The sequence below is a fragment of the Xiphophorus maculatus genome, chromosome 3 (assembly GCF_002775205.1).
Source record: "Xiphophorus maculatus strain JP 163 A chromosome 3, X_maculatus-5.0-male, whole genome shotgun sequence".
Taxonomy (NCBI): domain Eukaryota; kingdom Metazoa; phylum Chordata; class Actinopteri; order Cyprinodontiformes; family Poeciliidae; genus Xiphophorus; species Xiphophorus maculatus.
In genome coordinates, this window is record NC_036445.1 from 579,893 (window position 1) to 603,631 (window position 23,739).

At 40.4% G+C, this 23,739-nt stretch overlaps 1 long non-coding RNA gene across 1 annotated transcript; it reads right to left on the reverse strand.

Annotated features, from left to right (window-relative positions):
- Positions 1-132: 132 nt before the first annotated feature.
- Positions 133-10,709, reverse strand: LOC111608077. The gene is made up of 2 exons (XR_002752522.1): positions 10,282-10,709; positions 133-1,079 (listed from the first exon to the last, which is right to left on the reverse strand). It is a non-coding gene; the product is annotated as an uncharacterized LOC111608077 (long non-coding RNA).
- Positions 10,710-23,739: the final 13,030 nt, after the last annotated feature.

Consider the following 23,739-nt stretch of genomic DNA (forward strand, 5'->3'; position numbering starts at 1 on the left):
CAGTAAAATAATTAAATAAAAGCTCATATAGCGTAAGGTGACCAGATTTCTAAGACTAAATCTGGGACATTACTCACTCGGCGATAAAGAAGAAGCAAATTTATCAAACTAAAATGAAAAAACCGGGACAGATAAGTTTACATATTTATTAACATTTAAACATTAAAAATCACATATAAAAGCAGGAACGTGTCTCTCCACACAGTGGTAATATTACTATTAATAATAATAAAAGTAACAGCAATAGAAGATTAAAACTGGAAGTTGTGTACATAGTTTGTAATACACATGAATAATATAGTTGGTTCCTCTGTTAATGAACAAAAAGCCACAATGGTAACAGAAGTAACTTGAAACTAACAAAAGTAGTAAAAAATTGTTTACTGATGAAAATCAGACACTGATTATAAATTGTGGCTCAATTAAAATGATGGTAGTTAAAACTTATTAGCATGTTTGTGTCTGATGTTCATTTTGTCTCTTCTCTCCCAGAACCTGTGTGGTAAATTCAGCCTCACTTTTTATGATTTGTTTTCCTCCTTGGTCATTTCACATCAAGTCCAGCTTGACCTTGGAGTTCACCTTTACTTTCTGGACTTTAGTAACCTTTCGTATCATAATTCCCTTGAATTTGTCCATTTTCTTCCTGCAGCCGCAGCCAGGGACATCGGCTCCAGTCCTGTGGACCTGAAGTTTCTGTAGTCATCTTGGTCTGTCATTTTCTTATTCTGTTGAACCTCAATTAAAAACAATGTCTGATTTTTATTGGTTAATTTTCAGTACATTTTCATTTATTACTTTTGTCAGTTTCAAGTTGTTTCAGTGCACTGTGGGTTTTTCAGTCATTAACAGAAGATACCAACAACTTCGTCCATCTGTGAATGTTGTGCATGAATGGACACATAACTGTCCATAAATACATGAGGTGTGTGTGTAAAGTTATGTAGCTGATCTGTAAGGACACTGTGTGTGTTTGAGATGAGTGAACTCTGGTGAGGAAGTCCAGCAACATGAGCTCATCTCTGGATCTGCAAACCCTCCTGGGTCTGAAGAGCCATCAGCCTCATGATCACAGAGGTCTGGATGGAATAAGAGCAGAAAAGATTATGTGGAAAACTGAGAAACACCACAGGAGATAGTAAAGAGAAACACTTAAGACACAATTAAATAATAATATGTTTATATTTCACATTTCTCTCCAGCTTTGTCAGTTTTCCTGTTTTCCTCATTCATTCAGTTTATCAGAATATTTTCCTCCTGTCTCATCTTTTATCAGTCTGCCACTATTCTAAAACAGACATATCATCTCAATCTCCCCCAAAACATTAGAATGTACATATGACATACTGAAAATGTACAATTTAATAAATAAAATTACATTTGTTTTCTTTTAGAATTTGGTTATTTTGAGATGAGGAGCTGGATTCTTCCTAGTAAAATCTTAGTATAAATATTAACCTTTTTCATCAGCTGATGAAATGTCAAAAATGCCATATTTAACAAAAAAATAAATAAAAAAATAGTTTGGAGCTAAACGAACAGAAGAGATTATCTCTCCATCCTCATCAGTTTCAGTTCATGTTCTTTCTTCTTCATTCAGTTTTCCTGTCACTGAGTGACTCCATTTTTTGTGAGAAACTTTAATATGTCCAAACTCATATCTAGCTGTGAAAATACAACCCACTGATCATGATTATGACCAGATTTAACCAATTCCACTTCCTGTTTTCCGATTCTGTTCATCACTTTCATGGACAGAATCTCTAGACCAGCCAAGGTGTTGAGGGGATCCGATTTGGTGGCCTTAGGATCTTATCTCTGCTTTTTGCAGACAATGTGGTCCTTTTGGCTTCATCGGGCCGTGATCAGCAGCTCTCAGTGGAGCGGTTCACAGCCGAGTGTGAAGCGGCCGGGATGAGGATCAGTGCCTCCAAATCCGAGGCCTTGAGCCGGAAAAGGGTAGAGAGCCTTCTCCGGGTCAGGGTGGGTGTCCTGCCCCAAGTGGAGGAGTTCAAGTATCTCGGGATCTTGTTCACAAATGGGGGAAGAAGGGAGCAGGAGATCGACAGGCGGATTGGCGCAGCGTCTGCCGTCAAGCAGCGCTGTACCGGTCCGTCGTGGTGAAGAGAGAGCTGAGCCAAAAAGCAAAGCTCTCGATTTACCGGTCGATCTACGTTCCCACCCTCATCTATGGTCATGAGCTTTGGGTCGTGACCGAAAGAACGAGATCGCGGATACAAGCGGCCGAAATGGGTTTTCTCCGTAGGGTGGCTGGGCTCTCCCTTAGAGATAGGGTGAGAAGCTCAGTCATCCGGGAGGGTGATGGATGGATGGATGGATGATGGATGGATGATGGATGGATGGATGGATGGATGGATGGATGATGGATGGATGATGGATGGATGATGGATGGATGGATGGATGGATGATGGATGGATGATGGATGGATGATGATGGATGGATGATGGATGGATGGATGGATGGATGGATGGATGGATGATGGATGGATGGATGATGGATGGATGATGGATGGATGATGGATGGATGATGGATGGATGATGGATGGATGGATGATGATGGATGGATGATGATGGATGGATGATGGATGGATGATGGATGGATGGATGATGGATGAATGATGGATGGATGATGATGGATGGATGATGGATGGATGATGGATGGATGATGGATGGATGGATGATGGATGGATGATGATGGATGGATGATGGATGGATGATAGATGGATGATGGATGGATGATGATGGATGGATGATGGATGGATGATGGATGGATGATGGATGGATGGATGATGGATGGATGATGATGGATGGATGATGGATGGATGATGGATGGATGATGGATGGATGATGATGGATGGATGGATGATGGATGGATGATGATGGATGGATGATGGATGGATGATGGATGGATGGATGATGGATGGATGATGATGGATGGATGATGGATGGATGATGGATGGATGGATGATGGATGGATGATGGATGGATGATGGATGGATGATGGATGGATGGATGGATGGATGGATGGATGATGGATGGATGATGGATGGATGATGATGGATGGATGATGGATGGATGATGATGGATGGATGATGATGGATGGATGATGGATGGATGATGGATGGATGATGGATGGATGATGATGGATGGATGATGGATGGATGATGATGGATGGATGATGATGGATGATGATGGATGGATGATGATGGATGGATGATGGATGATGATGGATGGATGATGGATGGATGATGGATGGATGATGGATGGATGATGGATGGATGGAACTTCCTGTTTACCTGCAGCTCTTCTACCCATTTCAGTTTCTAGTTGAAAGTTTGTCTGGATTTATTGTTATTATTTTTTGCAGTATTTAGACTCCTTACCTGAGACAGACTGATACATGGAGCCTAGCATGAATCACAGTCTCATCGGCGTAAACAGAAACCCTGAGGAACCTGGAAGTTGTTGATCTTCCTCCATGTTGGACTGACTCAGCAGAACTTCCTGTCTGCTGATTAAAGCCTGGCCCTCCAGCTGACCCCGTGCAGCCTAATTAACGCTGTTCAGCGGGTCTTTAATCGCCTCTGCTGATGAGCGCAGGTGACGCTTGGCTCTGATGGGGAGGTTAATGAGGATCGGCCAATCAGGAGCCAGCGCTGCAGCAGCCTGTTATAAATGGGAACTTTCACCTGAAACTGGTGACTTCTGTGGTGATTTGGTCGGTTTCCATGGAAACAACACTTTGTGAAAGCAGAAATCTGTGTTAATTATGTCCAGATGTGAGAGAGGAAACCTGACACTGAGCCACTTGGACTGATGGATCTCCAGCAGCTTTTATTTTGATAGTACACTTCCACTTATTGACAAGTGGATTTGCATATTAAATGTTTAACTCTCAGCTAGCTATTTAGTTCATAAACTAAATATTTAGCTAGCTTAGAGCTAAATATTTAGGTTGGAAGTAAATATTTCAATTGCTAATTAAAAAATGATGTTTCTAACTAAACATTTAGTCTGAAGCTGTGAGATTTGAATAAATGTTTTTCTGGTAACTCGTATTGCTGTTGATCATTTTTGTGTAATCTCATAAATAATATCTGCAGAACATGAAGAGTTGGTTTATTAGACATGTTGATGAGAGTCTTTTGCATCTACATGATTGTTTTCTAGATTCATGTGTGCCGCTGCAGGAATCACGGTTCTGGTTCTGCTCAGCCCGTCCTGCTGCTTCCTGTCAGGTCCCTGTTGTCCCTCGGCGTCTCTGCGTGTCTCCAGGCTGTTTCGGACTCCTGAACATGTCTGAGTCCAACAACCTGTCAGCAGGTTGAATGAAGCTGGACACACAGAGCTGCGTTCAGGTGGAAACGCACCAACATGCTGCTGTCAACCTCAGAGCTTCACAGGATTCGGTTCATTCAGAGGAAACAAAACCTGGAGCGGCTTTTGTTCTGGAGGAGACGGCTCGGTTCTGACAGACAGACGGACGGACACGCCTCATCTGTATGCTGAACAAAGCTGCTGAACGCTGCTTCAGTTGTTATAAAATGCTTTTTACATTCAAAATGACTTAAAAATAATTTGGCTTCCTGATTTAGTGGACCATATTGGGCCTCTGTCTCTTTAAGAAGCTCCTGCTGTTCCTGAAGCTCCGCCCAACATGGCTCCTCTATTAACCTTTAATGTTTTCACCTGCGATGCTCTGAGCAGCAGAGTAACTCACTTCCTGGTGATTATTCTGGCTTCCAGTTCGCTGAGATTGAACAAACTTAAATCTTTTTCCGTTTCAGAGCAGAGGAAGCTGTTGCTCATGAAGCCGGAAATAAAAAACACAATTCAGTTTTATTGTGTTTTCACAAATAAAACTGAAGTAAAGACAGAGAATGGATCATCTCATCATTTCAGATTTTAAACCAGGAATTAAAGTTTTAAAATAAAAAACATTAAGAACCACAGAGACGGTTCAGTTCATTAGAGAGGAATCATTTCTGCAAACTGAACTCCCAGACTCGTCCTTTCTCCTCTGCGGTTCCGATCCGGTCCAAACGGACTGGCGATCTCTGCGGGTCGCCAGTCCTGTAGCGGTGTTTCTAATGGCAACAGGTGCTGCTGCCTGATGGGAAATAAAACCACAGAAGAAGAAGCAGCAGGGATTTCCACCGGACTCCGGGGGTTCTGAAAGGTTCTACCGAGCTTTTCATCAACACCACAGCCTGACCCGGATCCTGGTCGGAATCTCCGAATTTAAAACTACCAGCAGATCACCTGGAGTATGAGCCGCCATGTTGGGTTTCGGACCGGAACCAGGTAGGTTCTGACCAGAACTCTGCCCTGTTCTTGCTAGCTTTGTTTCCGTCCAGCTGTCAAACGGATTTTGAGCGAAATTTTTAAATGACACAAAAAACACAAAGTGAATAAGTCATATTTCTGTCTGGTTGGACTGAACCAACCGGGCTACGCAGAACCACGTGCTGATGCTAGTAAACAGGAAGTAGAAGTTGCTAAGCAGCGCAGAACGAGTCTGTCGGGTGGACGGGAAGCTGACAGATCAGGAAATAGCAGAAATGTCAGAAACAATGATGTCATCAACACGTCAGTAACTCGTTACTCTAATCTGGCTCCTTGTTTCAGTAACAAATAATTTCACACGTTGCTATTTACAATCCAATAATCAGATTAAAGTTATTTATCCATGTAGCAAAATGACTGTTATTCCAGGACTGAACACTAAACTTGATCATTTACCTGAGCAAGATAAACAGGCTACCAGATTCTGATGTGTTTTACTGGTCAAAAGACATTTGATTATTGGTCAAAAAGCATTGATATAAGTTGACTGGCAATGTCAATGTATTTATATAGCACTTTAAAACAGGCATAAACTGAACCAAAGTTCTGTACAAGAACGACAAAAACACAAATGAATAAAAACAGAGAATCAAAAACTAGTTCAATTAAATGCCAAGGAATAAAAATGAGTTTTAAGAAGCGATTTAAAATGATCCAGGCTGTGGGCAGATCTAATTTGGAAAGGAAGATTGTTCCATAGAAGAGGAGCAACAACAGAAAAGGCCCGATCTCCTTTCCTCCTAAGTCGGGTCCGAGGAACGGTCAGTAACAGCTGATTATTTGATCGTAGGGTTCTGGACACAGACTGGAATTTTAAAAGGTCCCGAAGATAAGGGGGGAGCTAATCCATTTAAAACTTTATAAGTTAATAAAAGAATCTTAAAATCTATTTGATAAAAACAGGCAGCCAGTGTAAAGAGGCCAGTATGGGCCTTATATGGTCAGGCTTCCTGGTTCCTGTAAGAAGTCGTGCTGCTGCGTTCTGGATGATTTGAAGTCGCTGCATCTGTGATTTATCCATGCCTCTGTATAATGAATTGCAATAATCCAAACGAGATGTAATGAAGGCTGGATAAGTCCTTCAAAGTCCTTCAAACAAAAATAAGATTTAACTTTTGCTAAAATCCGCAGGTGATAAAAACTTGATTTAACGACAGAGCTAACTTGTTTATCTAGCTTTAATCAGCTATCAAAAGTGTTAGGTAAATTGTATATATTATTATCAAATATTTGTTGTTTCGTGTGCCTTTATAATGTTCTTGTCTTATATGCCTTTATTTGTTTCATCTTAGCATAAAGTTTCTGTGTTGTTGAATTACTTTGATTCCTTTCTCAGAAGGCCTCTGAGGAAGAGCAGAGAAACCGTTTTCAACAGGTTATCGCTCAGCAGAAACCTCTGCATCCTTTACCTGCTAGATATAAAACCGTCGCTGTGAAGACGTACAACTTGCTCTGTGTTATCCTGTGTCTGGAGCAGAATAATCTAGTGTGTAGATACCATGTGTTTTGGTAGTGACTAGCATTTGCCTTGCAATCATGTGACTGAAGTGTTTTCCCCGCCCCTGTGAGACGCTCTCTGTAACAGGGATCCTAACAGCAATAGAAAGGGAGAACGGACACAGATGTTTTCAGAACGAAGAGATGTGAGACTGAAAACATCTGTGGCTGTTCTCCTCGCGAGGACAAAAGAATCTAACTCTCTTGTCTTTCTTGTGTTTGTTAAATCTCTCAATAGGTGTTTGAACCTGACGAAAAGTAAAACCAAGGTTCCTAGCAGAGGTCTGACAAAACCGAGCTAAAGAACCAAGAATCAGGTCTGGGTTTGCAATTAAACAGGTTCTGCCTCTTTCTAAAACCGAAATAAAAAACAGCCAGTAAAAAAGGACAGTTTTAAACTCAATCCAGCAGTTTGGCCAACAAAAATAAAATCTAAAAAACAAGTTTTGTTCTTGAACAAACAGTTTAACAGTTTGATCTACAAAATAAATAAAGTCTAACAGACATTTAGCTCCTCACTACTAACTACTAACTACTAACTACTAACTCCGTATCTCTGTATTCAGTAACTTACCAACCATGAGCCATAAAAACACTAAACTTTTTTCTCTCCTGTCATTTTCAGCCACAAACATTAAACTAAAATATCCACTGATTGTGTTTCTGCCTCTGCAGCCTGATGCTCCTGCATGGATTCATGGATTCATGGATTCATGGATTCATGGATTCACAACAGACACTGCAGTGATGAACAGCATCAGAATATGAATTAACTAAAGATAAAATAATATGTTTTTATCAAACAGAATGAGAATTTAAACAACTTAACAATATTCAGATGGAAACATTATTATACATCTCAACTCTATTTACTGTTTAAATCGTTTCTGATAGCAAAACTTTCACTCATTAATTTTTAAACCTCAAACACTTTTCTTATCGTCTCCTAACCAATAACCTTACAGTGTGGAAATAATGAAAAAATATTGAAACGTTGAAAGAAATCAACCTGACATCAGTCTCACCTGTTCTATTATAATTAATATAATTTTATATCCTCACATCCTGAAACTCCACCTGCCTCTAATATTCCTTCTCATAATAAAATAGTTTCGTTTATTTAAAAATTAAAACCAGTTAATTCATATTTCAATAAACTAAACGAAGACCTGACAGAGTTTCTTCATCATTCTAGCACTGCATATAATATAATGTAATATAATATAATATAATGTAATATAATATAATATAATGTAATATAATATAATATAATATAATATAATATAGTATAATGTAATATAATGTAATATAATATAGTATAATATAATATAATGTTATGTAATATAATATAATATAATGTAATATAATATAATATAATGTAATATAGTGTAATGTAATATAATATAATGTAATATAATATAATATAATGTAATATAATATAATGTAATATAATATAATATAATGTAATATAATATAATATAATGTAATGTAATATAATATAATATAATATAATATAGTATAATATAATATAATGTAATATAGTGTAATATAACATAATATAATGTAATATAATATAATATAATGTAATATAATATTTTATAATATAATATAATGTAATATAGTGTAATGTAATATAATATAATATAATATAATATAATATAATGTAATATAGTGTAATATAATATAATATAATATAATATAGTATAATGTAATATAATATAATGTAATATAATATAATATAATGTAATATAATGTAATATAATATAGTATAATATAATATAATGTAATATAGTGTAATATAATATAATATAATGTAATATAATATAATGTAATATAATATAATATAATGTAATATAATATAATGTAATATAATATAATATAATGTATATAATATAATATAATGTAATATAATATAGTATAATATAATATAATGTAATATAGTGTAATATAATATAATATAATATAATGTAATATAATATAATATAATGTAATATAATATAGTATAATATAATATAATGTAATATAATATAATATAATGTAATATAATATAGTATAATATAATATAATGTAATATAATATAATGTAATATAATATAATAATGTAATAATATAATATAATTACAGTATGATCAGGTGTTTTGTAACCGTTTCTCACTTTAAATAATAAAAAGGTTAATTTTTCAGTCTCATTGTGATGAAATTAAACTTTGTGGATAAAGTAACTAACTTTTAGACAAAGTTAGCAGTAAAATGTAACTTTAGCAGTAAAGTTACATTTACTGGTAAAAAATGTAACTTTAAATTTAAAGTTTAAAAAATGTAAGAAAGCTCCAGTTTGGCGAGATCTGGTGAAGCATCAGAGGTTTCCTCCTTTGTAAACTGGGTCACATGGAGCGGCTGCAGCAGGAAATCATGGCTTCCCTCCAGAACCGGGACGACGGATCAGCTGTTCTATAAAAACAGCTTTAATGCTGGAAAATGATCAAGTGTTATAAGCCACACATGTCATTGAAACGGATCAGAACCAGAGTTACATTCACCGTCCAGCGCCAGGAAACACTGAGCTCACCTGCTGGTCAGAACCAGGTGAGGAAAAGACTGGCGAGTCTAGCTTTTATTCTCCTCAGTTTGTTCCCAGTCTAATCAGTTTCAGGCTGTTTATGTATAACTGCCGGCAGACACATAAAAACATGGTTATGTAAGCTGCAGCATGTGCGTGTAAGCAGATAGAAGAGGCTAAAAGAGATGGAGGAAAAGACAGGATCCACAACACTCAGGTTCTACAGAACAAACAGCAGAAACACGATAAACGTCTGATCCTGATGTTAGCCTGGTGCTGGATGGACGTTAGCGCTTCAGCATTAGCTTCTGCTAAACACTGTGGCGTAGCACATTAGCATTAGCGTAGCTAATGTCTATGCTAACGGTCCTGGTGCTGGGTGACCCGCTCTGTTTGGGTCAGTTCTGGCCTTAAATAAACTCCTTCTGGTTTAAAGATCCTGTCAGTTTTATAATCATCAACCGGATTGTCTGAACCAGAACTTCATACAGAACCAGAACCTTTACTTTAAAACACACAGAGGAAACATTATTACACTTTTAATAAGTTCTGACCAGCTTCCTCCGATTAATGGCATTTAATATGGAAGTAATAAACTTCCCACTTCCTGTTAACCTCCCACTTCCTGTTAACCTCCCACTTCCTGTTAACCCCGCACTTCCTGTTAACCCCCCACTTCCTGTTAAATTACCCACTTCCTGTTAACCCCACACTTCCTGTTAAACTCCCCACTTCCTGTTAACCCCCCCTCCACTGTCAGTGTGCAGGAGCCCGTCCCTGATTGGCTCCCAGCTGTCTCTTTTCCCTAACTTATGTCGCAAGTTCTGAGATAGATTTTTAGGGAGCAGATTCAACTCACACCCAGTTGTTAATGGATCTCTAGCAACAGGAACCTCCAGAAGCCTTGGTCAGAGTCTTTGTCCTTGTATGGAAAAGTCCTCCTTAGAATAGATGCAACGCAGAACGGGTCCAAATCCTTCGAAAACCCAGCTCTTTTATCCCTTCGGGACCTTTGTCTTTTCTCCAAGTCTGTTGCAATATTTGGGTTGAGGCATGACCGACGGTCGAATCAGGAACCGGGGCTTGGGCGTCAGGATCTTGTCCCTTCTTGGCGGCGCGGAGTTTCGACTTCCCCGTGGTTCCGAGCTGCGGACCTCTGCTGTTTTTCAACCTGCTTCCCCGTGTTGACTCTTCTCCAACGTCGCGGACTAAGAACAGTTGGTTCCTCTTTTCAGCCTGTTTTTATACACTTCTCCACCATATGTGTGTATGGAGAGTTTTTGGTCTACGTGACTTCCTGAACATCTGCTGACTTTCATGGAAAGTCCCGATGGCCCCTCCTGTCTGCTGACTCTTGTGGAAACTCCCTTCTCTCCCCAACTTGCGACACCACCTGCCAGCTGGGCTACACCCATCCTGCTGACTTAACTTTATTCTCCTCTCTTTTCTATAACTCACTATTTTCTTATTATTACAACCATTTAACCACCTTCCACACATTAAACATTTGATTTCAAGTTATCACATGTTTTGCTATTCATTAAGCGTCAATCACATTCCTTACTTATTATAATCATTAACATAATCATTACATTATTGCAATTGTTACAGATCATTATTCAGAAGTACATTTCAGAAAGTTATTTAATGATTACTTATACCCATATTTCCAATTGTACTCATATATATTCACTTAATCATTATTTTAATCATATCACAAGATTGCTTTATTTCTCTCAGGCCTTCATGCACCTTTTCTGCGTGTACCTGGAAAGATCTCACAACCCCATGCCAGTTTTCTTGACACCCTTAAACCTCAGCCCAGGAAAATACAACGGAAAAACGACACGGCGGCGTTCCGGAGACGGGTAAGGGGTTAAAACTGAACGAGGTCGAGCTATAGATCTAGAGCTATAGGTCTAGAGCTATAGATCTGGAGTCAGCTTCAGTTCTTCCAGCTGGAAACTAAAGATCAGGCTGACCTCTGACCTCTGACCTTCAGAGCCACATAAAGACGTTCCATCAGCTGAAGAACGTTTCCAGGATTAAAGATCTGCTGCTGCTGGATCAACCTTCCAGACCTCCTGGTTCTGGTTCTGGTTCTGGTTCTGGTGTGCATCTGGAACCAGAACCAAAGCAGAATTCAGCTTCTATGCTCCACAGATCTGGAACAAACTTCCAGAAAACTGCAAAACAGCCGAAACAGTGAGTGCCTTTAAAGCTAAAAGCTGATCAGAGTTTCTTTGAACCATAAAACTGGTCTGGGTTGTAACTTCTGTCTGCAACCTGATGTTTGTTGTTTTTATCATGTGAAAGTTTCGCTAAATGTTGGTTAGCGCTCACGTTCCTGAAGCTTTGGGAAGCAGCAGCAGGTCTGGAGGTAAACTCAGGGTCTCGTCATCATCCTCCTCATCCTCTCAGCAGGGTGCATCATGGCAGCCTCACTCTGACTGATGACAGGTTGGCTGAAGCATCAGACGTCGTTTGTCTCCCTCAGTGATGGAGAGCCGCCTGGATCCCCGCCGCTGCCGCTCAGCTTCCTGCTGACAGCAATCAGCCGCGGCTAACAGAGAGCAGCAGAAAGCTGCTGGGCTCCATCGGCTGCAACAGGCTGACAGCTGCAGGTGGTAAAACCAGAAACTCACCGAGTCTGAAGACAAACCGCTGCAGAGAGCAGAGCTGCTGCTTGTTACGCCACACGGGCGCAGATAATCTGGGTTATTTAGGCTGAGAAGAAGCAGATTCATTTATAAATACTGGTAACAAACATTTTATCAGCAGGTTTAATATTAAAGCTAAATATTTAGCTTGGAGGTCAATATTTAGTCGTTTCTTTTCCTCTTTTTTGTCCAACATTTCATCTTACAACCAAAGAGGAGCTGCTTTAAAGGCGAGCTAGTCGTTTACCAGCTAACCTACAGCAACACTGAAGACTATTTAGCTAGCTGCTCAGAGCTAAATGTTTAGCTAAAAACGTTTACTCCAAAAAACTTAGCTGTAGCTAAACCAAATATTTAGCCTTGAGCTAACTCAATATTTAGCTAGTTTATATCTAGCTAAATAATTAGTAATTATGTTTGCTAGATCTAGATTTGGTAAACTAAATATTTCACTCATTTATTAAGTAGTTTAGTTTGAAACTGTGGCATTTATAGATGAATGAATAACAGGGTGAAAACATGACTCTGGTCTTTGTTTCAATCTGGTGAAATCTACATCAGCTCCATATTTTATGAAAAGTTTCTCAGATTTTATTTGGTTGAGGAGCAAAGCTGGTTTATGTAGCGATGGTTCTGGGTTAACTTCTAACTAACCCGTCTCACTGCAGGTTAACCAGCTAACCTCGGCTGGTTAATGGAGGAGAAAAGGTTTTATGATCTGCAGATGTTGATGATCCATCAGCCTCAGATATATCTGCTCTGATCAATACCAGGCGAGGATCAGCCTAAATAACGAGCATCCAGTCTGTAACCAGTTTCTGTCAGATCCGGACGCAGCAGCTGATTCCTGTCAGGAGGAAGAGGAGGAGGATGATGACGATCAGCGGTTCCTGCTGGAAGTGGTTCAGTGAATCCATGAGGGGATTTACGTTTAAATCCGGACAGAAACGTCTGCCTGAGGAAGAACCAACAGTCTGATTGGTTGTCCTGGTTCCAGCGCCGATGTCCTATTTAAAGGTTTTTAATTTGCTCTGAAACCTCCTTCATCGATCGCTGAGCGGCGTTTTCAGCTGAACGTCTCAGCAGAACGAACCCAGACAGGCAGGAGGCCTGGGTCCAACACCGGGTCCAACACCGGGTCCAATACAGGTCCAATACAGGTCCAACACCGGGTCCAATACAGGTCCAATACAGGTCCAACACCGGGTCCAATACAGGTCCAATACGGGTCCAATACAGGTCCAACACCGGGTCCAATACAGGTCCAATACGGGTCCAATACAGGTCCAACACCGGGTCCAATACGGGTCCAATACGGGTCCAACACTGGGTCCAATACGGCTCCAACACCAGGTCCAATACGGGTCCAACATGGGGTCCAATACGGGTCCAACACCGGGTCCAATACGGGTCCAACACCGGGTCCAATATGGGGTCCAATACGGGTCCAACACCGGGTGCAATACTGGGTCCAATACGGGTGCAATACCGGGTCCAATACGGGTGCAATACCGGGTGCAATACGGGTGCAATACTGGGTCCAATACGGGTGCAATACCGGGTCCAATACGGGTGCAATACCGGGTGCAATACCGGGTCCAACACAGGTCCAACACCGGGTCCAATATGGGTGCAATACCGGGTCCAATATGGGTGCAATACCGGGTCCAATACGGGTGCAATACCGGGTCCAACACAGGTCCAACACCGGGTCCAATATGGGTGCAATACCGGGTCCAATATGGGTGCAATACCGGGTCCAATACGGGTGCAATACCAGGTCCAATACGGGTGCAATACCGGGTCCAACACAGGTCCAACACCGGGTCCAATATGGGTGCAATACCGGGTCCAATACGGGTGCAATACCAGGTCCAATACGGGTGCAATACCGGGTCCAACACAGGTCCAATATGAGTCCAATACCGGGTCCAAGTGTCCAACACGGAGAGACTCTGTTCCCATAGAATGCCAAATTAAAAGCCTGGCTTTGCTAAATCGTTTTGAGATGCTAAAACATTTTGAGATGCTACATGCTAAAATGTTTTGAGATGCTACACGCTAAAACGTTTTGAGATGCTACGGGCTAAAACGTTTTGAGATGCTAAATGCTACGTTTTGAGACACTAAATGCTAAAACGTTTTGAGATGCTAAATGCTATGTTTTGAGACGCTAATTGCGAAAATTTTTTGAGATGCCAAATGCTAAAACGTTTTGAGATGCTAAATGCTAAAACGTGTCGAGATGCTAAGTGCTACGTTTTGAGATGCTAAATGCTAAAACGTTTTGAGATGCTAAATGCTAAAAGGTTTTGAGATCCTAAATGCTAAAACGTTTTGAGATGCTAAATGCTAAAAGGTTTTGAGATCCTAAATGCTAAAACATTTTGAGACGCTAAATGCTAAAACATTTTGAGATGCTAAATGCTAAAACTTTATGAGATGCTAAATGCTAAAACTTTATGAGATGCTAAATGCTACGTTTTGAGATGCTAAATGCTGAAACATTTTGAGACGCTAAATGCTAAAACATTTTGAGATGCTAAATGCTAAAACTTTATGAGATGCTAAATGCTAAAACTTTATGAGATGCTACACGCTTAAACGTTACAGTGTGGCGTCTCTGTAAAGTTACAGAAATGAACAATAATCTGCAATATTCAGAAAATGCAACTCATCAGTTTTCATCCATTTCTAAATGTCAGATTCCAACTAAATTACTTAGCTAGGTAACCAATTAGTTAGCAAGCTGAATATTTAGTTAACCAACTAAATATTTATCTCTAAATATTTACATTGCAAGCTAAATATTTTTTTCAAGTTAAATGTTTAACCAACTAAATATTTAGATTGAAGCTAAATATTTTTGGGAAGCTAGAAATGTAGCTAACCAACTAAATATTTAGATTGAAGCTAAATATTTTTGGGAAGCTAGAAATGTAGCTAACCAACTAAATATTTAGATGGCAGTCTGAATATGTAATGCTAAGCTAAATGTTTAGCTTGCTAACTAAATATTTTACAGATGTTACCCACAGTCATTTAACAACATCATTTATATATAAGTGGAAAATAAATTGAATTAACGGATAAAACGTTGTCCTTTATTTAAGAAGCATGAAGCCCAACAGAGCCAGGTTCTTCTGGCCGACTTGGTTTTACTCAGTTAGCTGTTATAGAGGCAGAAGCAACAGGTTTTAAAGTTTATAACTCTCCAGACGCAGAGACTCGTTTCCTGCAGACACTCAGACCTGACTGAGTGTTTTAAAGGCCCTTTGAAATCCAGCAGCAATTAAAGTTCATAAACGTCCAGAAATTCAGATGAAGCTGCTTTGCTGCGATGTGGGAAAGGCGAGCGATCGGCTCGTTAACCTTTCCTCAGAGCAGAGCCGGCGGCCGCCGCAGCGTCCAGCAACACTCAGCTCAGAAACATAAAATATGTTAAAGAGATGCTGAATGTTGACCTTCAGGGAGAGAGGAGGTTACAGATCCATCAGCATCAAGTCTGACTGTCATGAATGAATGATCAGCTACTAATGTCTGATTGCAGCAACACAATCAGGTGTAAATTCCAGCTCACTATAATCTGTTCCACAAACAAAAACTTAATCAGTTTGCTTCTGTTTTTATGGATTTAAAATAAAACTGAAGGAGTTTTATCTGAGCAGGATGTTTACATCCGGTGGAGGAAACACCTTGGCTAATGTGCTAATGTGCTGCTAGCAGAGCAGAGTTTTGTTTTGTGCTTTTGCTAACTGAACATGTTTAGCGCATTTAGCTTCCTCTAAATTAATTTTTCTGCATAAATTTTAAAATGCAAATTCACTCAGTTGTTTTGTAAACAACATTAGCTCCTGCTGAGTGCCATGTTGAATTAGCAGATTAATATTTATGATAATTAGGGTTAGAACAGCTAAGTCTTTAGCTGGCAGCTTCCTCACTGGTTACATCCCATTTTAAACTGGTTTCTAGGATTTCCTTGTTTCATCTCCAGGAGCCTCATGCATAAAGCCTGCGCACAAAAAATGTGCGGCGCCATATTTTACGCACAAGTCGGCATGTATAAAAATTAACTTTGCACCAAAGTTTCTGTAAATAGACGTAAACTTTTTCGCTGGCGTAAAAATGTGCAGCAGCCAGGAAACTTTTTCTGTGGACAAAAATAAACTAGAAAGAGTCAAAACTCACTAAATCCACTGAAATCTGATTCAGTTATTTAGACCAGGAAGCATGAAACCCCATGATTTTATGATTTTAATATTTTACTGTTTAAACCATGACATTTATCCTGAGACAATAAGCTAACACACACACACACACACACACACACACACACACACACACACACACACACACAGAATAAAGAAAAGAGAAATAAAGGATGTGAAAACCTCAATGTAAATAATCATGTTGCTCAGTTTGTGTCTCATAAAGATGAAACTCATCGTCTGAATGCATCTATTTATTCTCACTAGAGAGAAACCAGGGCTGATCAAACAGTTTGATTATTGATCAGGTGATCAGGTGTGGAGACAATCCCAGGTATATCAGTAGCTGCATCAAGGTGAGCCGCTACCTGAGGAGCTTTGGCTCTGATGGAGAACATGGAGCCATTGATCAGAGATCAGATTGATCTGCTGATTCTTTTTGTGCGCCGCACTTTAATACATTCTTCCATACGCCAAGTTTTAGTGTGAAAACTGCAAACTGTTTTATTCATGAGGCCCCAGAATATTGTCAGATTTGAAAAAGTCGCTGCTCCAGTTTGGCTCTGGTTCCGTTTCCGTTTTTGTGGTTCAGTTTCTGTTTCCTGGTTGGTTTTGGTCAGATGGTTGGAGGTGTTTCTGGAGGTCCACTCCCTGCAGCATATCAGTTATTGTGTTATTGATCTCCATCTCTGCTCTGTTTGTGCAGACCTGAGCGTCTGGCTCCGACTCTGCTCTGAAACTCAAACATGGATCTGCAGATGGAAAGCTGCAGTGGAGCGTGAAGAAGACGAAGCGCAGAAGCAGCTTTCACAGAAAATATTAAAGATCTGCTGCTCTCTGAACCTGCTTTATGAAAACTGTTTATTTGAGCTCCATTCAGATTTCTAATAACGTCTCCAGCTGCAGTGCAGCTGCTAACTGGATCTGGATGTAATGTGTTTGTTTATTGCAGCTTTTCATCCTTCATCTGAAGGTGATGAAGACAAACAGGCAGAGAGTTTCTACACATTTCAGACTCTTTCTGCGCAGAATCTGCTTCATAATTTCAGGTTTTTGCTTCTTTGACAAGGAAATTTTAAGAGGAGCATTTGAATGAAAACAAGGTCTTGTGTAACGTGTAACGTTGTGTAACGATGTGTAACGTTGTGTAACGTTGTGTAACGTTGTGTAACGTGTAACGATGTGTAACGTTGTGTAACGATGTGTAACGTTGTGTAACGATGTGTAACGTTGTGTAACGTTGTGTAACGTTGTGTAACGTTGTGTAACGATGTGTAACGTGTAATGATGTGTAATGATGTGTAACGATGTGTAACGTTGTGTAACGTGTAATGATGTGTAACGTTGTGTAATGATGTGTAACGTGTAATGATGTGTAACGTTGTGTAACGATGTGTAACGTGTAATGATGTGTAACGATGTGTAACGATGTGTAATGATGTGTAACGATGTGTAACGTGTAATGATGTGTAACGTTGTGTAACGACGTGTAATGATGTGTAACGATGTGTAACGTTGTGTAACGATGTGTAACGTGTAATGATGTGTAACGATGTGTAACGTTGTGTAACGTGTAATGATGTGTAACGTTGTGTAACGATGTGTAACGATGTGTAATGATGTGTAACGTTGTGTAACGATGTGTAACGATGTGTAACATGTAATGATGTGTAACGATGTGTAATGATGTGTAACGATGTGTAATGATGTGTAACGATGTGTAACGTGTAATGATGTGTAATGATGTGTAACGATGTGTAACGTGTAATGATGTGTAACGATGTGTAACGTTGTGTAACGATGTGTAACGTGTAATGATGTGTAACGATGTGTAACGTTGTGTAACGTTGTGTAACGATGTGTATTAAAAAAGAGGATCAATTAAATGCTAGCTTTGGATAAAAAGTTTTGGCTCTTTCCTCTTTTCTCTCCCGAGTCCCTGGCGAGTGACGCTCTTCGTGGGCGACGTGTAGCGACCGCGTGCTGCTAAAACGAAACAACAACAAAGCGTGTTGACGTCACAGATCACAGAGTTTAATCTCATACAAAGCAATCGACAACAAAGCTGCAGAGGAACAGAGATATGCATTTTCTCATAAAAAATAAAGACACACAAGGGGGAAGACAGACAAACACAAAACAAATACAAAAAGGCAAAAAAATAGCGGCCGCGCTCTCTCTCTCCTGGCATGCTCCGTGTACGTAATTTTATACCAAATAGGTGTTTCCCTATTTAATTTATGCAGCCAAGGCGTTCCTCGTGCTGACCTATTAGAAACTCCCCTCATTATGGCAAAGGTGTCTGTTTTTTGTCCAAGCAAAAGGGCGGGCCACTTAGGTGCTCATCGCTGCCTGATACGGAAGATCCCTGGCGCCAAACGTCCTAAGATGAGATTTCACAGACACCTCCGAAGTCCCCTCTCCCATTGGAATGTAAATTTTATTGCTTTGTGTGTGGGGGATGCAAAAGCCCTGCTTTGTCTACTTACCGCATCTCAGACGAAACCTGTTCCAAATAAGAGTATTGTATATAACTGTTACACATGTCGTCGATTAACTGTATTAAGCACCAGAAAAATAATCATTTTTCTTAACAGTTCCCCCTTTTGAGGTCTTAATCAAAAGACCTCAATAAAATTGATTAAACCTTCTAATACAGAACCAAAACTATGTATTAAAAAACGAAAAAACCAAAAAAAATAAAAAGACAAAAGAGTGACGTACCCTAATTATACAGTTCCCCCTTTTAAACAAAACCCAAGGGAAAGAAAGACTCATCCTTACAAAATGTAAAATCATAAAACAAAACTATGACAATACAACCAAAAACACAGGAGAAACAAAAACCCCAAATATAAAATGAAAAAATAAAACCGGGACATACATAGAGAAATTAGTAAGAAATGCTCTGCAACAGAAAGGACAACATTCATCACAAAATTACAAACCGTCGAAACAAGAAACACACAAAATTACAATCTGCTGCACGTCTTTTGCTGTTTTTTTTTTTTTTGTTTTTTTTTTAATGTCCATCGACAGTCTCTCAAAAAATATGAAGTCTTCGTCAGGAATTGTTCAAAAAATGCGCGCAAAAAACGAAACGAAAGTCCTTTTCAGAGTTCACAACGAACGAAAAAACACGCAATAAAAAATTAATGTCGATCCTCTTGCAGCCTGAACTCCTCGGTTGGAAACCTCAAGTTTCCACCTTAGCGTCCGTTGCTCACTGAAAATTGGATTATTATGCCAATATAACCGTGAGTTTCAAAAAGAAAGTGAAATCTCCTCGTGAGGAAATTAGATCTTAGGAAACGACCTGTCACAGGTTATTAAAACAGACATTTTGTTACAACATGAATTTCATTAGCATCAGAAACACAATTACAACATTCTTTAATATCATCTGCATTAATGTCAGCATAATCAAATGATGGTTTCACCTAAAAATAAATTTGCTTTGTTATTTTCCATCCGGGGAAATTATTTTAATCCTTTTATCAAAGAACGCAGACTTTGAATGAGACCACATCCACAGGGCACCAGGAAAACTGAAAGACAAAACAGAGATCAGATTTGTCCAAAGGCATCATTCATTTGTGTAATCATCACAAACATCTTCAATTCACTGTGTGTTCGAGTGAATCCAGCAACGCTCGTGGCTCTGTGACTGTTATCCTCGAAATACGTGTGAAGCCGCTCCTCCAAGCAGCCCCACCCCGCCTCGAATGACAACAGCTCGTGTTGCAGAGTCTAGAGTCCTACCTGGAGCTCGGAACTCCAGGCCAGTCTGTGTAAAACCATGAGCAACTCATCACGTGAAGCCTTATCTCCTACTTTGTCCAGTTCCGCTCATCAAATGGTGGATGTGATCCCTTCAATTTACGTTTCTATTATCAAACACTATAGCTCCAACCGATGGAAAATACCAAAACCCTGTAATCATTTGCTTCAAAAGACATGTTTCCAAAGTAACGTTTTGCCAGCATATTAAACAAATGCAGATCATCATTCGAAACTAATCTTGTAATGTAGGATTAAACAAACGAAACAAAACAATAACAAAAGCTTAAAATGTAGTTGTAAAGCTTACCGGTCCGCTTCAACCCGACTCCGGTCTGCTTCAACCCAACTCCGGTCTGCTTCAACCCAACTCCGGTCCGCTTCAACCCAACTCCGGTCCGCTTCAACCCAACTCCGGTCCGCTTTAGTAAAACTCCGGTCCGCTTCAACAAGACTCCGGTCCGCTTCACAAGACTCCGGTCCGCTTCAACTCGACTCCGGTCCGCTTCAACCCGACTCCGGTCCGCTTTAGTAAAACTCCGGTCCGCTTCAACCCGACTCCGGTCCGCTTCAACAAGACTCCGGTCCGCTTCACAAGACTCCGGTCCGCTTCAACTCGACTCCGGTCCGCTTCAACCCGACTCCGGTCCGCTTTAGTAAAACTCCGGTCCGCTTCAACCCGACTCCGGTCCGCTTCAACAAGACTCCGGTCCGCTTCAACCCGACTCCGGTCCACTTCAACCCGACTCCGGTACGCTTCAACAAGACTCCGGTCCGCTTTAGTAAAACTCCGGTCTGCTTCAACAAGACTCCGGTCCGCTTTAGTAAAACTCCGGTCCGCCTCAACCCGACTCCGGTCCGCTTTAGTAAAACTCCGGTCCGCTTCAACCCGACTCCGGTCCGCTTCAACAAGACTCCGGTCCGCTTCACAAGACTCCGGTCCGCTTCAACTCGACTCCGGTCCGCTTCAACCCGACTCCGGTCCGCTTTAGTAAAACTCCGGTCCGCTTCAACCCGACTCCGGTCCGCTTCAACAAGACTCCGGTCCGCTTCAACCCGACTCCGGTCCACTTCAACCCGACTCCGGTACGCTTCAACAAGACTCCGGTCCGCTTTAGTAAAACTCCGGTCCGCTTCAACCCGACTCCGGTCCGCTTTAGTAAAACTCCGGTCCGCTTCAACAAGACTCCGGTCCGCTTCACAAGACTCCGGTCCGCTTCAACTCGACTCCGGTCCGCTTCAACAAGACTCCGGTCCGCTTTAGTAAAACTCCGGTCCGCTTCAACCCGACTCCGGTCCGCTTCAACAAGACTCCGGTCCGCTTCAACAAGACTCTGTTTATGTCATAGGTTTGTGGTTCATTTCTATCCTAAAGAAAAAGATATAAATCTTCAAATATTTCATAACGAGATATTAACACGTGGAGACCAGCTGGTCGTCTGGAGTCCAGACCTGTCTGGTTCTGGTTCTGGAGGTGTGATGATCTCTGCTGCCTCGTTTTATTCTCCTATTCTCCAAACATTTCCAGGTTTCTGGTCCTGAAATGTGGAGCAGCATCCCGTCTCTCCTCAGGAAGTGCAGCCAGGATTTGTCCCACCGTCTCTGTTTTTCTCCTCCGCTCCTCTCTCAGCTTTCTGTCGCTGCCATAAGCAGAGACAAATAGGTTTAATCTCTGCCAGCTCCCCCACCAGACATACTCAGCGCCTCGGATTTAAATTGGCTGTAATCGTCCCGGGATGCAGAGCTGCTGCCGACAGAAAAATGGATGTGAGTGGTTTGGCTGAAGGCCGAGCGTCTCTGGTTCTGCTGGTGATGATGCTCAGCGCCGGATCCTGAGCAGGAAACAAAGTTCAGTTAGTTCACTAACAGAACGACGGGAAGTTTATGATTAACACTGAAATGGAATCCAAACTGAACATTTCATTACAATCTGTCGACTTATACTTCCATAAATTAATACAAAATTAAGAAAAACATATTTCAGAACACATATTGTATTTATTTTTAATAAGCAATTTATGGATAAATTTCTATTATTTAAAGATGGAAGAAAAAACACAGATCTATGGAGAGTGACAAGTTTTAATGAGTCAATGACACATTTAAATAATTATTTCATCAATAATTTATTGTCATTTGGCACTCTTCACTCTCCATACGGGTCAGGACTGGAGCAGCAGTTTATTGTTAAGGTTCAAAATCTAAATTTTTCTAAGAACAAGCCAGTTTATCCGCAGACGGGCAGGTTATCCAACAGCAAGAGCAGCAGCACAACTTTTTTTTTACCCCTCCAGGGTCTTTTGTGGCTCTAGTGCAGGGGTGTCAAACTCCAGTCCTCAAGGGCCGCTGTCCTCCAACTTTTAGATGAGCCTCTGCTGCACCACACCTGAATAGAATAATTAGGTCATTAGCAAGGCTGGGAGAACTGGTCTACACAAGGAGGAGGTAATGAAGCCATTTCATTCCAGTGTTTTGTACCTGTGGCACATCTAAAAACTGCAGGACAGCGACTGGAGGACTGGAGTTTGACACCTGTGCTCTAGTGTCCCTATATGACAGCAGGCTGACAGGAAACGGGGAAGGAGAGGCAGGAAGACATGGGGCAAATATCGTCGGGTCCGGGAGTCGAACCCGCGACGGCCGCGTCGAGGACTCAAGGCCTCCAAATAGTAGTAGTAGTAGTAGTAATAGTAGTAATAGTAGTAGAAGTAGTAGTAATATTAGTAGTAGTAATAGTAGTAGTAATAGTAGTAGTAGTAGTACTAATAGTAGTAGTAGTAGTTCTAGTAGCGGTAGTAGTAGTAGCAGTAATAGTAGCAGTAGTAGTAATAGTAGCAGTAGTAGTAGTAGCAGTAATAGTAGTAGTAGCAGTAGTAGTAATAGTAGTAGTAGTAGTAGTAATAGTAGTAATAGTAGTAGTAGTACTAGTAGCGGTAGTAGTAGTAGCAGTAATAGTAGCAGTAGTAGTAATAGTAGCAGTAGCAGTAGTAGCAGTAATAGTAGTAGTAGTAGTAGTAGCAGTAGCAGTAGTAGTAGCAGTAGTAGTAGTAGCAGTAATAGTAGGAGTAGTAGTAAGTTGTAGTAGTAATTAGTAGTAGTAAGCAGTAGCATGTAGTAAGCAGTAGTAGTAAGTAGCAAGTATAGTAGTAGTAGTAGTAAGTCAGTAGCAGTAGTAGTAGCAAGTAGTAGTAGTAGGGCAGTACAAGTGTAGTAGTAGTAGTAGTAAGTAGTAGTAGTAAGCAGTAAGCAGTAGTAGAATAGCAGTAGCCGGAGTAGTAGCGCAGTAGTAGTAGCAGTAATAGTAGTAGTAGTAGTATAGTAGTAGTAGTAGTAGTAGCAGTAGTAGTACAGTAATAGTAAGCAGTAATAGTAGTAAGTAGTAGTAGTTCCAGGAGCATAGTAGTAGTAGCAGTAGCCGTAGTAGTAGCAGCAGTAGTAGTAGCAGTAATAGTAGTAGTAGTAGTAGTAGTAGGTAGTAGTAGTAGTAGCAGTAGTAGTAGCAGTAATAGTAGCAGTAATAGTAGTATTAGTAGTAGTAGTAGCAGTAGCAGTAGTAGTAGCAGTAGTAGTAGTAGCAGTAATAGTAGTAGTAGTAGTAGTAGTAGTAGTAGTAGTAGTAGGAGTAGCAGTAGCAGTAGTAGTAGTAGCAGTAGCCGTAGTAGTAGCAGC